The sequence below is a fragment of the Echinops telfairi genome, unplaced genomic scaffold (assembly GCF_000313985.2).
Source record: "Echinops telfairi isolate 266 unplaced genomic scaffold, ASM31398v2 ScPeMD7_41;HRSCAF=154, whole genome shotgun sequence".
Lineage (NCBI taxonomy): Eukaryota > Metazoa > Chordata > Mammalia > Afrosoricida > Tenrecidae > Echinops > Echinops telfairi.
Window position 1 is genome coordinate 1,656,756 of NW_022103939.1, and position 12,247 is coordinate 1,669,002.

The window sequence follows — 12,247 nt, forward strand, 5'->3', positions numbered from 1 at the left end:
TGAAAAGATGGTGGAAAGAATACACCGAGCCATTGTACAAAAAAGAACGAGTCGACATTCACCCACTTCAACGTGTAGCATAGGGTCAAGAATCATTGCTGCTGAAGAAAGAGGTCCAAGCTGTATCCGGCATAAGCGAAAAGCAGGGCTACAGGAACGGATGGAGAGCCAATGGAAGTGTTTCAGCAAGCTGATGTAGCACTGGAAGAACTCCTTCAGCTATGCCAAGAAATTTGTAAGACAGCTACCTGGACAACGGAAAAGATCCGTATTTATACTCATTTCAAAGACAGATGAGCCAACAGCATGTGAAACTTATCAAGAACACCATTCATGTCACATGCAAGTAAGATTTTGCTGGAAATCATTCAACAATAATCGCATCAGCACATCAACAAGGTGCTGCCAGAAATCCAAGCCAAATTCAGAAGAGGACGTAGTCGGAGGATATCATTGCAGACATCAGATGGATCTTGACTAAACGCAGATAATTATGAAAAGATGTTTGCTTGTGTTTTATTGCTTATGCAAAGGCACCTTAGTTTGTATCGTAACCAACTATTGATAGCATTGAAAGGAATGAGAATTCCAAGATACTTCGTTGTGCTTATGGGGAACGTGTACATGGATTGAGACAGTTGTTTGAAGCAAACGAGGGATAACCTTAAAATCAGGAAAAGTATGTGTCAGGCTTGTATCCTTTCCTTGTATGTATTTAATCTGTATGCTGAGGCAATAGTCTGAGAACATGGACTACGTGAAGCAGAATGCAGCAGCAGCAGAATCAAGGCGAGGTGTACTAACAATCTGGCATGCAGATGGCACAATCTCTCTTGCTGAAGATGAGGAGGCCTGGGAGAACTCGCTCATGAACATCACGGATGGGAGCTCTTCAAGTGTACGGCCGATCAATATAAAGAAAATCAACACCTTCACAACTCAGCCACCTACCCAATAACATCATGATAAACGGATGAATTCTTGATTTTGTCAAAGATTTCAATTTGTTTGGATCCCCGATCACTGCTCAGTAAATCAGCAGTCAAGAAATCACATGACATTGTTAGGTAAATCTTTTGCCCAGGAATTCTTTAAAATGTTGAAGAGCAAACGTCACATTGAGGACTAAGGCACACCCAACCCAAGCCTTCATATTTTTGATTGCCTAGTTTGCATAAGAAAGGTTGACTTAGAATAAGGAAAATGACAGAAGAATCAATGCCTTTGAATTAGTGGGCTGGCAAAGAATGTTGAAGGTATCATGGCCTACCAAAAGAACAAATAAAAATGTCTTGGAAGGAGTACAATTCGAGAACCCCTTGGAAGCAAGGATGGTGAGAGTTCATCTTAAGTACTTTGGTCATGCTATCAGGACAGACCAGTGCCCGGAATTGGACATCAGACTTAATAAAGGTGGAGGCCAGTGAAGAACAGCAAGAATCTCGAAGAGATGGATTGACACAGGGGCTGCAACACTGGGCTCATCCAAAACCACCTTGCGAGGACAGCGCAGGACCAGGCAGTGTTTCATTCTGCTGTATACAGGGTCACTGTGAATGGAAACCGTTTTAGCAGTACATAACAACAACAACAACATGTCCGAGTTTCCTGGACATTTCATATCACTCTTTGTTTTAATAAATGAAGTTGTATGAAATAAGTGATTTAAAATCCTTATCATAGGTGTTAAAATGCTGTTTAAAATTCTTATAATAGGTCACCATCTCTGATGACTGATCTAAGTATTCTTCTATTGTCTAAGAGGCTAAACATAGTGGAAGAGCTCCCAAAGCTGCAGCTTCCTATCTGATACTCCTAAAAGTATAGCTGTACTCCATTTTACAGAGTAAACTGATTATTTTAATTTTCTTTAATTGGGTCTTTTAATTATTATGATAATTTTCAGAGTTAATTAAATTTTTTTCATAATGCATGCCAAATGCTAGTGTTCACCAGGCACCAATGTTTGCTGTGTAAGTGATCATACACTTTGAAGAAATCTCTAGTAGAAAACAATTCTTCTCCTTGGTTAATGTCGCCCTTTGAAAAATCTCCTTACTAGCGTGGTCTTCCTCTTACATGCACTTTCCTACAATGATCACAAGCTGTGGCCCAAGCTAGCATATGTGAAGACAAAATAGATGGTGCCTGGCTACATTTCATCAGTAGTGTCCAGGATATTGCAAGCCTGTCTACAAAAGTGCCATCAGAGAGACACAATAAAAGGAGGTCCACTGCAGAAAAGGACACGTTTGTAATGGATTAGCAAATAGCTGTAGGAAGTATAAGTTAAAAGGGAGCATTGGGTAAGTGTCTCCAAATCAAGTGTTGGCGTAGGCGAGGCTTCTACATCGGGTGCAGACCAAGCACCAGGTTGTATCATACCAACAGAGGTGAAAAACAAACAAAAACATGATCCAGATTTACATGAATGAGTTCATCGGCACTGACCTGGGGAGAATGGTGAGGGGGGAAGCCAGAACTGTAAGTGCTCAAAAAGACAGATTTTGTACCAGATGTCCTTCTCCTTGAAAGATAAGCAAAACCATTCTTGAAAAATGCTTGTGCAGGTTTATTCCAATAGTGAGTGTCCCTAGATTGCCAGCCCGCTGACATAGTTATTACTGGATGACTAAAGGCGACTGTTTCCTTGTCCTTCTACATATAAGTCTCATTTTCTATGCTTTGATACTATTTATATTTGTTCAAATTATTGTCTAACTGCAGTTGTCATATCTTTCAAAAAATCTTTGCTTAAAATATGTTGTTTTTCCCCAGGGACTCCAGAACAGATCAACCCCTCAGGACCAATAATGAGAATAGAGATTCCAGGAAGGTGGGGGGAGACGGGAACTCGAGCACAAGGATTGACATGTAACCACCCACCCCCACCCCAGAGGGACAAACAACAGAAAAGCGGGTGAAGGGAAACTGTTGACGATGTCAGATATTAAAATAATCATTTCTAATTTATCAAGGGTTCATGAGGGAGGGAGACTGGGCGAGGGAGGGGAAAATGAGGAGCTGATATCAAGGGCTCAAGGAGAAAGAAAAATGCTTTGAAAATGATGATGGCAACATACCGTGTTTGGCACAATGGATGAATGTATAGATGGTGATAAGAGCTGTAAAAGCCCCTCAATAAAAGTACTTAATAAAAATTTTGTTTTTCAGAGGCTGGGTTTACTCTGACAGCACCCTAGTAACACTGACGAGGCCTGCAGTTTCATATCCAAAGACAGGATCAAGAAATAATACCTTCTATTACCGTTGATATGAACTATCGAGCCTGTCAAGGAGGCCTGGTGACTTCGTGGGCTATATACTGGGCTGCTAACCACAAAGTCACCAGTTTGAAACCACCTGCCACATTGATTCCACTGGGACAACATGTTTCTGTAAGCAGAAAGGTTTATAGGCTCAGAAACCCAAAATGGGGCACTTCTACTCTGTCCCATAGCTAGGAGTCAGAATTAATAACTTAAAATGGTAATAAAGATATTTTTTTATCCCAATCAGCTTCTGTGCATCAGAAAGTAAAGTTAGCTATGGGGTTCGAGTTCAGAGTCTTTCATGAAGTTGCAGTCAAGATGTGGCTGAGATCCAAGGCCAGCGAAGGGTTACAAGATGTTTACAAGATGATCACTTGCTAGCAGGAGACTTCAGTTGCTTCCTGCATAGTTGTCCTCATGGGATGCTCGAGAGTCCTCATGACATAAGGACCAGACCAAACTCACAGTCAACGAGTTCACGTCGACTCCTAGAGGTCCTGTATGACAGAATGGGACTGTGCCCTTGAGTTTCCGAGATTTTAACTGTTTAAGGGAGCAGGAGCCCGTCTTTCTCCTTCAGAGCGGCTGGTGGTTCCAAACTGCTGACCATATAGTTAGTAGCCCAGCGTGTAACCACTGTACCACCAGGGCTCCCTTCACAGCATAGAGGCTGGCAATCCAAGAAATGGAGACGTCTGTTACGACATTGTTTAGGAAGTCAGACACGGTGCCTCCACCATACGCTATTTATTAGAGAGGAGTTGCGAAATCCAGCGTACACTCAAGGAAAAAGGGATATCAATTATCAAAGAATACATGGATATGTTTTAAAACCCCTATATTTTTTGCTAATATTCATAATCATGCAAATTCCTTGCCTTTCTGGTGTTCTATCATCTGACCGCGGAGACCAGTTTATCACTACTAACATGCCCAACATATGATACTTGGTATCATACATTGTTCTCATAATAACAGTTGTTTCCACATTACTCTATGTGAGTAAATAAATCATCTATAGAATGATTTACCACCAAACAATAAAATAACTTGGGTGTAGCAGTTGGTATGGTGCAGAATTCTTGGCAAAAATATTGAAAGTATCATGGACTGTTGAAGAACAAGCAAATCTGTCTTGGAAGAAATACTGCTAGAATGTTTGTCAGGGGCAAAGATGGCGAAACTTCATCTCACATACTTTGGACATGTTGTCAGGAGAAACCAGTCCCTGGAGAAGGACATCACGTTTGCCAAAGTGGAGGGAGAGTGAAAAGAGGCAGGCCTTCACCGAGGTGGACTGACACAGGGGCTGCAGCAATGGGCGCACACATAACAACTGTGAGGACGGCACAGGACCGGGCAGTGTTTTCTTCCGTTGTACATAGTGTGGCATGTAACAACAACAGCAACAACAATAAGCAGTTAGATTTTCTTCTTTTTTTTTAATTTGCTGGATCATATGGGAGTTCTATTTTCAGATTTTGGTGTTTTTTTTAGCAGTTTTATTAGCACTTCATCCACATGTCATATAATTCAACAATTAAATCATATCAAGATGAGTTATACAATTGTCACCACATTCAATTCTAAAACATAATCTTCTTCCTTGTACTCATTGTTATCCACGTAATTTTTTCTAATCGTGGTCAAAATTATACACAAAATATTCTCATTTTGCAACTGCTACATATACAATTGAGTGCCATTGATTATACTGTTCACGTTGTACAACCATTATTGCTATCATTTTCCAAATTATTCCACTGCCGTTAACATAAACTCAATGCCCCTTAAGCAACAACTCTCTCTCCTTCACTCATGGTAATACATTTTACGATTATATTTTTCTCTTCTTTATTAATCATGTTTGTCATGAGGTATGGATTTTTTTATGATGGAATTGGAGTAGGTTGGGGGTTTTGACTTGGGAGCAGACTGTGAAAATATTTCAGTAAAGAAAGGGTATTAATCTAATATAATATTTTGTCACATTATTCTGTTTAGATGTGATTTTCAATGCCTGCATAAATTAATTAATTATTTTTTATGATTTAACTATTCAGCATGTGTCTTTTCTTCTCCATACAGTATTATGCTGTGACCACAGAAAGATTATAGTCACAGAGCATGTGAAAGAATGAGTATATTTATAAATGCTTTATTAAATGCTTTAAATAGACCTTTCAGTCCTTTCCTCTAGATAAAGAAATACAATTTTTTTTCAAACTGATATTGTAATAGTCAATTAAATATGAAATTCACTTCAGTAGTCATTTCAATTATGACATAAATATCAATGTCTTGCAAAATACACTTGCCTATTGCAAGGAGAACATGAAGCATTTGCTAATGAAAATCAAAGTTTGCAGCCTTCAATATGAATTACAAGTCAGTATCAAGGAAACCAAAATTCTCACATCGGGACCAATAGCCAACATCATGGTAAATAAAAAATGATCAGAGTCGTCACCAATTTTATTTTACTTGGTTTAATAATCAATGCTCATGGAAGCCGCAGTTCAGAGGACAATGGATCCCTTCATTGGGTGAATCTGCGGCAGGAGATCTCTGAAGTGTTGAAGAGCAAGGCTGCCACCTTGAGGACGAGAGGACATCTGACCCGGGCCCCATTCAGTCCCCTCGCATGCATGGGAAAGATGAACAGTGACTACTAGGATCGATGAAGAATTTGAATTATGGTGTTGGCAAAGATTATTGACCGTGCTCTGGACGTCAAGAATCACAACTCTGTCTTGGATGAAGTACAGCCAGAATGCTCCTGAAATATGAGCAAGGCGAGACTTGATCCTATGTGCTTTGGATATGTTATCAAGAGGGACCAAATAAACGCATACCAAACACTGCCATGAAGTCAATTCTGGTGCACACCCACCCTAAAGGACAGGGTAGAGCTGACCTTTGTGAGTTTCCGAGACTTAACCCTTTAGGGGAGTCAAAAGTCCAGTCTTTCTCCCTCAGAACTGGCTGGTGGTTTCAAACTGCTGACCTTGAAGTGAGCAGCCCAACTTGGAACCACTATACCAGCAGGGCAATTGTGGCATGAGAGCATCAGGCTTGGTTAAGTAAAAGGCAGTGGGAAAAAAGGGAGACCCTCAAGAAGATGCGTTGACATAGTGGTTTTAACTAGGTTCACTATGTGCCAGAATTGATTCAATGGTACCTAGTGACCACATAGCTGAAATCATAATTGAGAAAACACTAGGTAAATGCCTACTCTGTGACCAACTATGGAAACTGTGTGCTGGACAGTAAGTGTAAATGTGCACCATCATGATATTGCATTCCAGAAACTAGAACAAAGAGCAAAATAAACTTACAACTAGCAAAACTTCCCAAACCCACTGCTGGTCAATCAATTCCAAGCACAGTGTCCCTACAGGGCAGAGGAGAGAGTCGATCCGCCCTGTGGGTTTCTCAGATTATACATCCTTATGGGAGCAGAAAGTTTTTTCTTTCTCTCACAGAGTGGCTGGTGGTTTTGAACCGTTGACTTTACAGTTAGCAGCCCAAAGTGTAACCGTGATGGCTTCCCCTAGGGCTTCACAAAGAGCAACGTGGTGTGATGAATGATCACAACACAATGGCAAATGCTGCTCTTCCAAATGAGGCATGATAATCTGTGAGCTGACTCAGTCAGGAAAAAACGAATCCAAACTAGGAAAGAAGTTCCAGAAATAAGGAACAGTAGGTGCAAAGCAAGGATGCTTTAAAACAATGAAAGTATGCATCTGGAACTCCAGATAAATTATTCAACCTGGAATTTAGGGTGTACTTGGCAGTTATCATGAAGAGATGAAATTGAAGAGAAGACAAAACCTGTGATTTCTAGCTCTTATATGTTATTATCCTATTAGAGATCTATTTTATCCTTAAAGTGGTATGCAGTGTACAAGGAAAGCACATGATAATCTTTCTAATTTAGAAAGATTGCTATGATTTCAGTGTAGAGGATGTATTGTGGAATGGAATTGACACCTTCGATCAATAAAGGCTTGGTAACAGAAGTCACAAGATAACCCAGTGGTGACTGAAGCAAGAAAGTGACTCTAGAGATAGACATCTGTGGGTGTAAATGAACGGGAGATGTACGTATAAGGGATTTTATATGAAAATTCAAGTGTTTGGTGTTTGTTGAGCTAGTATTCAACATTTTCTGTGGGTGTGAAAAAATTTTTTTTCTCATATTGGGGTCTATCTCTGATGTATTTTTGTCGTGGGTAGCACTCTGGAATTTTTGTTCCTTGTTTTTTTTCTGGTTTTCAGTGTATGACATCTAGAATTGATGAACCTATAGAGACAATAGTTGAATCAGAGTGCCTGAGGGTTCAGCAGGGGAAAGGGAGAAGGGGAACTGATATTAAGGAGCTCAGGATGGAAGAGACTGCTTTGAAACTGATTGTGGGAGCAATTGTTAATACTGCTGGATGTGACTGAACTATGGAATGGAGTGATATGATATCTGTATTAGCTCCCAATAAAATGGTTTTGGGGAAATAAAGGGGTTTGTTGGGTTTTTTTATTATTTTTTTTGTTTTTTGTTGGTGCTGTTCTTCCCCTCATTTTTTTTTTGTTTTTTTAGTGTGGGCTGTTTTATCACCTTCTTCCCCCTTCTTCTTTCTTCTCCTGCTGTCATTCTTCTTCTCCGTAATAACTATTTTTTGTCTTATGAGCCTACTACTGCTGGGCGGCGCAGATGATCCCACCACCCTTGCCTGCTTGCTTGCTGCTTGCTCGTTGTCAGTTGTATTTTTTGTTAGTTTGCATTTTGCTTTCTGCTGTTTCTGGCTACTGTGTCCTCTGGCAGTTTGCATTTTGTTGGCTCTTGGGCGCTTGTGGGCTCTGTGATCGTTGGGCCTTAGGTTCTCGGTTCTTAGGGTCTTGGGGCCCTAGGGCCGTGGTCTGTCCTATGTTTCATTGTTCATTGCTCTGTTTTCCGTGATGCTTCTTGTTTCTGGTGTCTCCTGAGCTCTGAGCTCTGTGCGTGGTGGTTGAGGGTTTGGGATTTGGGATCTGGGTGCTGGCTGGTGTCGGTTTTCTCTTTTTTTTGTCTCTGGGTCGGGTCCGGGTTTTGGTGTGTTGGTGTTCGTTGGTTGGTTGGTTGGCCGGTTGGGAGGTTGGGGGTGCCGGGGTAGTGCAGATGTTGGGGTCGTGTCGGAGGGTGACTGAGGGGTACGGGGGGGGGGAGATGCTGGTGCGGGTCAGGGTAGTAGGAGTCAGACTGTACCTCGCCCTGCGTTGCCTTTGTTTTGGGGTGCCCTGGCCCTGTTTTTTATTTTTTCCAGTGTTGTGGTGTGTGTTGGTTGTTGGTGCATGGGGGAACAGGTATGGATGAGGGTTTAGTGTTTATTGGGGGTGCAGCTTAGATCTTCTCTTGCTCCCTGACCTTTGATCTTGAATCTTTTGTGCTTTGTGTTGGTTTTGTGCTTTCTTTGCCATTTCCTGCTTCTTTCTGGTGTCTGGTGTCTGCTGTCTGTTTTCTATCTCGTTCCTAGTTTGTAGTATGTGCTCGGTGCTTTGTACTTTGTTATTTTTTTCTTTTTTTGTTTTGTTTTTTGTTTAGGTTTGCGGTGTTTTTTTCTTTTTTGCGTCTTTTTCTTTTTTTTTTTTTTTTTTGTGTTTTTTTTTTTTTTTTTCTATCTTTTTTTAAATTGTGGTTTATTTGAGGGGGGGTGTTTACATTTCATACCATCAACTTGACATTCAGTAGTTCAGAATTCTCATTCTCCACCTCTAGTATTCTATCCCACCCCTGCTTCTCTGATTTCTCTTCTTCTCGTGGTCCTCCATCCTTCTTTCGCCCAAGTTAACGCCTGTCAACCCTCTAGTCTATTCCTGAATCTTTCCTCCCAGGCCCTCCCCACCTTGGTAACCAAACTCTTTTCCCTTTGGTTCACTAATCTTTCTCTTGGTTTTTATGCTGAGAGTAGTGGTCTCATACAGTGTTTGTCCTTTTGTGATTTACCAACTTTTCTTGGCATAATGACCTTCAAGTTCATCCATGTGATCAGGTGATCCCTGGCTCCATCATTGTTTTTTGGCGATGCTTAGTATTCTACTGTGTGTATGCACCAAAGTCTGCTCTATCCATTTGTGTACTGATGGGCATTGCGTTGTTCCCAACTTCTCGTTACTGTGCACAGTGCTGTGATGAACACGGGACAGTTGTGGTCTGTTCCTGCTATGTTTGTTACTTCTCTAGGGGACATACCCACCAGAGGTATTACAGGATCGCATGAAATTTGTATTCTTATGGGTTGTCAATGAATTCCTTCTGTGATGGTGTGATACGTATATTTTCATTTTCCTAGTAATAATGATATCACATTATAGTTGTTAATTATTAACATCTTACCACCCTGTTGAGGACTTACCTTTATGCAATTCCCTTCCCCCAAATCTGTGAGGAAATAAAATATTTTGGAGAGATTGAATAACTTGCTTGACATAATACAAGCAAGAGACACCATTGAAATCACATAGAGAACACATGACTGTACAATCCGGTTCTAGTACAGTTAGCTGTCATGTAACACTGTGAACTCTGTCAGCGAGTCCACATGTGTCTGCTTGTCTCTGCAAACACGGTTTCTTTATTCAATCATTCCCTCATTAATCCAGCCTCTCAGCTCCTTATTCATTAAAGTGTTCTTTGGTGGAACATGGAATACAGAATAAGGACCTAGACTGGAGATTGGTGGAAAGGATGTGGTAGAAAGGAAGCTGAGTCTGAACAATAAGTAAATAAGTGAAACAAACCTATTCCAATGAGTCAGTCGTTACTCACGGTGATCCAGGTATTTCACAGTAAACTGTGCATCTCGGGGTTTTCAATGGCTGAAAGGTGCAGGTAAATTGTCCAGTATTTCTTCTCAGGCACCTCTCTGGACTCACAATTTCAAGCTTGGCTCATAGCTGAGTGTGTTCACCATTTGCATACCCCAGGTGTGGGTAAAAGCAAGGTGCCCTGAAATATTTTGTATCACTTGTTAGAACTCCCTGAGCACTGTTGAAGACATATATAAAATCATGACTTTATCTTTATCTTAAGTGGTAATACTTCTAGTACTGTCCTGATTAAGCCTATTTTTGCCTGCTGGATCACATAAGCTTGTTCAACTCTATTTATAGAGTAACAAACATTAAATAATCTCACATGTATTTTCAGGGTTTATTGAAATAATGAAATATGATTTTTTTTCTCCAGACATGGACAACATTGTTGATGTTAGCTCAAATTGCTTCTGTGGAATGGTGGGGACAGGATAAGATTAGCTAGAGTTAAAGAGTTAAGGTGAGAGAGGAGGAAATGGAAATAAGTAGATAATTACATATTTACATAAAATACATATCTTTACATTTCCATATTTACTGGTCAATATCTGAGCAAGTTTAAATTACTTCAATGCTGATGAAAATGAATTTTAAAATGCTAGGTTGTGTATAAATGAAAAAGGAAAAGAGAGTACATGGCAAAGAAAGATATCTGACAAGGAGGGAAGACTTGGGATAAAGAGCGCATGTTAATATTGGGCCCCGGCTTTGAGAAGTGAATATTTTTCTTAATTATAATAAGGAAGATGGTAGAGATTTAAAATTGTTATATATAAATATACAGTATATATAGTTTACATGTGAGAGCTCAGTATGAAGTGAATTTACATTACATGACTTTAATTTCTTTGTGAAGATGAAAGATTATTTGCTGAGCAAGAAACAATTGAAATAAAAAAATGAGTGCATATAAACGAAGACAAAGGCTTTTATAAAGGTTCCCTTTTGTATCAAAGGGCACACACCCTGGGGATCACCAGGGATGGGATGGCACAGGGGACAAGACAAGACAACAGACTAGAGGGGTGACAGGTGTTCACTTGGGTGAGAGGGAGGAAGGAGGTTTATAAGTGGGAAAAGCGCAATAAGGGTCAGAGGGTGGGGTGGACCACTTGAAGGGTGGAAGAGTAGTGGAACTGAGAAATACAGAGGTGATGATCTGAAATGTAAACCCCTTCATGGCTCACATTAAAGAAAAATTTTAAACAGTGAATGTGTTGTATGGAAAGCTGGATAAAAAAAGCCATAGAGTAAGACAGAGTTGAGTAAGACCAACTTGTTGACTTGGCATTGGACAATGTAACAGTAACTTTACGACCGCAGTCATGAGTTTATAGAAACACCAATATGTCTAGGTATGAATATTTATTACCAGATATTGATTTCAAAATTTGTGCTTTCTTAAACATAATGTCATTGTGGAGTAAGACTGTTAACATTTCTGCACACAATGAGAGAGATATATTTAATGAATCAAGTAATATTTAAGGAGGCGTTTGGAAGTTAATAACAAAAGATTTTAATAGGATAAATGAATACACTCACTAAATACACATTATTTAGCTATGTAATTTTTAAAGGCTAGCATGAAGAGATGTCTGAAAGTGATACAATTTATAGCTTTAGTAAGAATTTTTCCTCTCAAGAGTATGATGCACTACTTAATCCAGTGTTTTGGGCTTCAGTTTGTCAAAGTCCACCTGTCTGTATGGAGCCCTGGTCGTACAACGCTGAGCACTCAGCTGTGAGCTACAGGTAGGTGGTATCAACCTATATGCACTTTGAGAGAGAGAAGACCTAATGGTTTTCTTCCATGAAGCTTTCAGTCAATGGTAGCTCTGTTTTGTCCAAGTGGATAGGAAAGAGGGAACCTATTACAAGGAACTATATGTGACCTCCTCTCTGGGGGACAGACAACCGAAAAGTGGGTGAAGGGAGATGTTGGAAAGGGAAAGATAGGACAAATTAATAATTTATAAATTATCAAGGTCTCATGAGGGAGAGGGGAGTGGGGAGGGAGGGGAAAATTGAGGACCTAATGCCGGGGACTTAAGTGGAGAGGAAATGTTTTGAGAATGATGAGGGCAATGAATGTACAAATGCGCTTTACACAATTGATGTAT